Source organism: Bison bison, unplaced genomic scaffold, assembly GCF_000754665.1.
Source record: "Bison bison bison isolate TAMUID 2011002044 unplaced genomic scaffold, Bison_UMD1.0 scf7180017864299, whole genome shotgun sequence".
Classification (NCBI taxonomy): domain Eukaryota; kingdom Metazoa; phylum Chordata; class Mammalia; order Artiodactyla; family Bovidae; genus Bison; species Bison bison.
In genome coordinates this window covers 2,374,161-2,379,593 of record NW_011494871.1, presented here as the reverse complement: position 1 = coordinate 2,379,593, position 5,433 = coordinate 2,374,161, and positions in this window count along the sequence as shown.

Here is a 5,433-nt window from a genome sequence, read left to right as displayed (position 1 = left end):
ACAGATAATAGACCCACTGTTCCTGCTCAGAAGATGCAGGTGGAGAAGGTGACAGGTCTCGTCACATGGGCTTTGTCTTCTGTTCTGTGTCTCCGCTTGCCTCTCTAATGATGTGCGATCAAAAGTCTGCACTGAGTGCAGAGGACAGAGCCCTCACAGGAGATGAGAACAGAGTAGGGACTGCCGCTGGGTCTGTGAGCTGAAGCGTCCTGGTGCTTGTCCAGTCTGGTGGTGGGGTGGTTGAGAGGGGAGCAGAGGGTTGATTTCATGAGGGGAGCATATTAGGAGCCGCCTCATTGCAAGCCTCCCCTCCCACCCCAAGTGCGGCGGACCCTTCTGTGGAGGATGCAGACTGGTTCCTGGGGCATCCCCGTCCCTTGGCAGGAAAGGAAGTCATGCCCTAAGGCTGCTTTTCCCTCTTTCTCTTAATTCCTCAGAGACACGAGCTTCCTTTCATGAAATCTGTTTTGATGAGGAGCCAGGTATCCAATCCAGCAAAGGGTGGACTCCTGGCCCTTCGTCCTCATGGTTTCCTTGAACTCCACCATTGAGGACGTGCCGTGGGGCCCACGTCTCCGTGTGTGACACGTGGTGAAAGTCACGTGTGTGTTGGGAGAGCCTGACCACAATGACATTGGGCCTTCCCTTCAGGGCCGGGTCTTGAAAGCGAGAATTGAGATACAGAATTTTTTGTGGCTTAAATTCAGTGGCTCCTCCAAGTCTCAGACTTATTTCTCATTTTTCTGGGTGGAGAGGTGGGAAAGGAGACAGAAAGATCTTTTTTGGATCTTACAATGCACAGTTAGTTCCGGGGAGAAGCTGGCAGTCCCTCCCACAGGTGGGTAGGGTTACTTTGTAGGCATGCAGACTCAGTGTTCACAAGGAGTCCCTGAACATTTCATCAAATATTTATGGAGCTGCTAACAGCTGCCAGACAGTCTGGGTACACGTGGTAGCCGATGTGACAAGGACAGGCCTGTCCTGAACACGTGCACATTTCTGAGCAAGCTGCTCCTAGTCGGTCATGAATCAGGCCTTGTGGAAGAAGCTACTTTCCAGGCTGGTCTTTGCTGCAAGTTGGGTTCAACCCTGGCCCAGAAGGTCCCAAACTTCCCAGTTCATGAGCCCTGGCTTCTCAGCAAGTCTCTTATGCAGCCCCTCAGTCAAAAGAAACACTTAATAATTCCATTATTAAGCAGTTGTTTAACTAGCTGTTCAAAACAGGCTGTTGCTAAGTGTAGAAAGAGAAGCAAATTAAGAAAAGCTTAGCCTTTTGCAGAAATTTATGTGCTTGGTTTAGTTTGAGGGCAAGCAGAAGTCTTGACATGTATGCTCTCTTTTTGTTGGATGTAGGGATTTTTTTAACCTAAATTTTTACAAAATTATGCAGAAAACACAAAATTCCCAGAAAATGGGAATCTCACTTTGACTTTTCACTTTCATGCACTGGAGAAGGAAATGGCAACCCACTCCAGTGTTCTTGCCTGGAGAATCCCAGGGACGGGGGAGCCTGGTGAGCTGCCGTCTATGGGGTCACACAGAGTCGGACACGATTGAAGCGACTTAGCAGCAGCAGTGATGTTTTTGTTGTTTTCTGGACAAGACTGTAATCTCCTGAAGAACAGGCCCATGTTGACCTCAGTGTCAGTACTGGAGAGCCCTCAGGGGACACAGTATAACAGCGATAAACACAGCAAGAAATGTCCTAACCCCAGTCGAGACAGTCAAGGGCTATGCTTAGGACCTGGGCGATTTTAGGAATTCAGCTGGAAAATGCAGTCGTCACAAAACATCAACAGTAACTGTTGAAAAAGCCTGTTCTGTTTCTCTGTTAAACCTCAGTAGGTATAAAGCTTTAACTTCATTTAGTTCTTAATTTTAGAAGATCGGTGTTGAAACCAGATTGTCACATTTAAGGTGTGGGGCGAGGGAATGAAAGACAGTTCTTGTTGAAAGTGAGTCAATAAATGAGGCTCTTTGCAGGTGCCCCCACCTCCCTCCCCTGCAGTCCTGGCACTGATGTCACTTCCTGAGGGAGCCCGTCGGGGTGTCATAACCAGGCAGACTTCCTTACAGTTGCTTGTTTAATCATGTGTCTCCCAGCTGGCTGAGACAGTGTCCACTGTCCCCACTCTCGTCCTCTGTCTGTCCCAACACCAGTGGTGGAACGAATGGATGAACAGATGAAGCCTCAAGTGAGGTTTTCTGTCTGATTCTTTGCGACCCCGTGAACTGTAGCCTGCCAGGCTCCTCTGTCTGTGGGATTCTCCAGGCAAGAATAGTGGAGTGGGTTATCATTTCCTTCTCCAGGGGATCTTCCCAACCCGGATTGAACCCGGATCTCCCTCATCGGAGGTAGACGCTTTAACCTCTGAGCCACCAGGGAAGCCCCTTGTTACAAGATGAAGTCTCAAAACAAGCCGAAGATGATCTGTTCAATTGAAAGCCGTCAGTCCTTCTTTCTGGTTTGCCTACTCGGGTTACCTGCACATGGCCCTGAGCTGCTTGTGTCACCACTGCGAGGCAGGGAGGAGACGTTTCTGCTGAGACGCAGCCTCTCGCGTCAGAGCCCTCGTCCTAGGAGGGACAGTGGGGACCCAGGGTGATGCTATGTCATTACGGTTCTGAAGTGGTCGTTAGCCAGGGACACGAACCAGCAGACTTGGGTAGGCTTTCCCGACTCTCTGAGGCTGGTCTCACCAAGGGTCTCGCTGGGCCTTGTCTGCAGTCGCTGGGTCCTTTGCAGTCCCTGGTGGCTCGTGGTTGAGGAGGGGAAGCAGACCTAGTCCTTTCTTGGTTGCCTGGTGCTCACCTTCCTGGGCCTCCGGGGAGACCCGCCCTCTCCCCTCCCACTCTCCTTTTTTTAGGTTCAAGACACTTCCATCATTGTTATTCTTTTTTTTTTTTTTTAAAGCGCCTAAATTAGTTTTGAACTCTTCACAAAAGACAGAATGTAGTGCTCATTTCACATCAGGCCCTCTGAGCAGCCTACATATTCAGAATGTCGTGGAGCCCTGTGTCACGGGGGTGGGGCCCGGGTGTTCCTGAGTCTCACATGTGTCCCTGCCACATTCCCTTGGGCTTCCAGAAGCTTCCGACCTGTGAGAGCCAGCAGCATCACATCAGGCAAATGGAGCTGGGGGACGGGCCGGCTGGTGGCTGGTCTCCCCATGGGCAAAGCTGGATGTTGCATGAGGTTGGGGAGTCCGGGAGGACTGGCTGGGGAGAAGGTAAGGACTGAAGCTGGGAGGAGAGAACAGTGCTAGTGGGCTGTGTTTGGAGAGAGAGAAGAAACCTGGCCGGTCTCCCACACTCGCTCCCCCTGCAGGGAGTGGTGGGCTAGTAGACAGAGTGGACAGTGGCAGGGCCGTGTCCACAGAAGGCATGTCATCTTTGCCGTCCAGAAGACCTCAGTGTGCACAACCCCAGGGGCGGCCACCTGCCTGCAGCAGCGGCCCTGGGCAAGAAGCCGGATGATGGAGCGGCTGTACAGTCCCATTGGAGCTTCTGGCACAAGTTTCTGTTGTAGAAAGAATAGTAAACCCCCAAAAGAAGCCACTGAGGGGCTCTCCTGAGTTGCCCGCTAGTCCTTTTTTGAAGGACAAACGTGAGCTGAGGAGTTGGCACTGAGTGAGGGCCTGAGACACGTGTGGTCTTTTCCTCCATCCGGTTTTCCTTGCACTTGGAGTTGTCGGCTTTTCTGAACCTCTGGAGTGAGGCTAGGGCCCCTCATTAGAGGAGGTTTCCTTTGCAGAGACCAGGGTCCTTGGTCCTCCACCGCAGAGGGACACACGATGTCCCCGGGGAGGGCTCATCACCACAGCCCCCTCCTCTATCCAAGCAGCCTCCCCTGCTCCACCCCGCTGAGCTCCTACCGGAACCCCCGAGGCGGGGGTATGACTGGGGGCCTCTGCTCAGGGACAGTGGCCGGTCACCACTGCTCTGGTCTCGTTGGTACCTATGGGTACCAGGGCATCTCCTGAAGGAGGATGTCCGTGAACCAACAGCCATGTGTCAGTTCAGCAAAGCAGGCAGTTTAAATCAGACAAACGAGGCATTCCAGCAACTGTTTTCCTCTGAAAACCAGCGTAAGCACACGGGCCACCAGTGAATGAGCAGGAGAAGGTGGTCTCTGCACCTCTGTCCTCAGGGCTGGCAGCACAGCTGCTCCCACACCCGCTAAACTGAGGCCGAACTGGATGGAAATGGGGTGGTAGGCTGATCTTGTCCTCTCCAAAATGCAGTGTTGTAAACTGGGGATCTATGTCCAGAGACGCACTTTATGCAAAGAACAAAACCAAAGGACTTGGGCAGTAAAATAAGTGCACGCAGCACATATATATACACACACACACACTCTTGCAAACGTTTTTACCAAGCGCTGGGTATACAAACTGTGTCGAGGGGACTTCCGTGCAGCCTGCAGGGGGAGCCCAGTCACTACGGCTCTGGATTCTGCTAAATCGCCCCTTGGGAGCAGAAACGCTGCTTTTGCTCCAGTGACCTTCAAAGTGCCTTCTAGATCAGGGCTGCCCGTCTGGAAAACCTTCCTTGCTCTGAATAGTCAGTGCCGTTACTGGGAGGTCCTGTTGCCGTAGTGACATCCCTTTCGGGGGTGGCTGCAGGCACGAGGTAGTCCTCACCGTGAACTTGGGAGCTTGCTGCTGCAGACTTACTCACCGAGAGAGAAAGGTGGGGGCCGGGGAGGAGTTGTGAGAACCAGGAAGGCCATATGCAGCTCTTTCCTTGGCAGTGCCCCTCCTGAAGTCTTCCAAGGCCGTTTCAACCCCAGGTTTAGAGTGGGGTGCGGGAGCGGGGTTCAGAGGCTGGCATTTTGCTGAATGTCGGGATCACGGCCAGGAAGCCCAGTGGAGATGCAGACCTACCTAGCACACCTGGTTAGACCCGCCAACCCCCAACTTCAGAGACCACAGGAAAGTTTTCCTCTCTTTGGCCTAAGACCTGCCTTGGCAAACCCTTGGAATTGACAAAGCAAACTTCCATCCTCCCTGGGAAACCCCATTCTCACCCGCAGGAATGTGATTTAGCCTAGTGACCCAGATAAGGCCAGTCAGCCAGTCACACCTTGTACAGAATCCACACCCTTCCCGAAGATGCAGTGATCCAGTCTCGTCCAGCTACAGTTTTGTTTATACTTTCGGTTTTTAGACAGTTACACGATTGGGCATTTATTTATTTATTTAAATTTATTTATTTAAATTGGAGGCTAATTACAATATTGTAGTGGTTTTTGCCATACATTGACATGAATCAGCCATGGGTGTACATGTGGGTATTTAAATGAAGCCAGAGCTCCACTCTGCTGAAGCATCTTCCTGCATCTTCTCCTGGAAAGACGCTGAGGATGCCAGGTCCCCGGGGAGGGACAGGCTTCCTTTGACATGTGCACATGGAGGTTGGGAAGAACAGAGA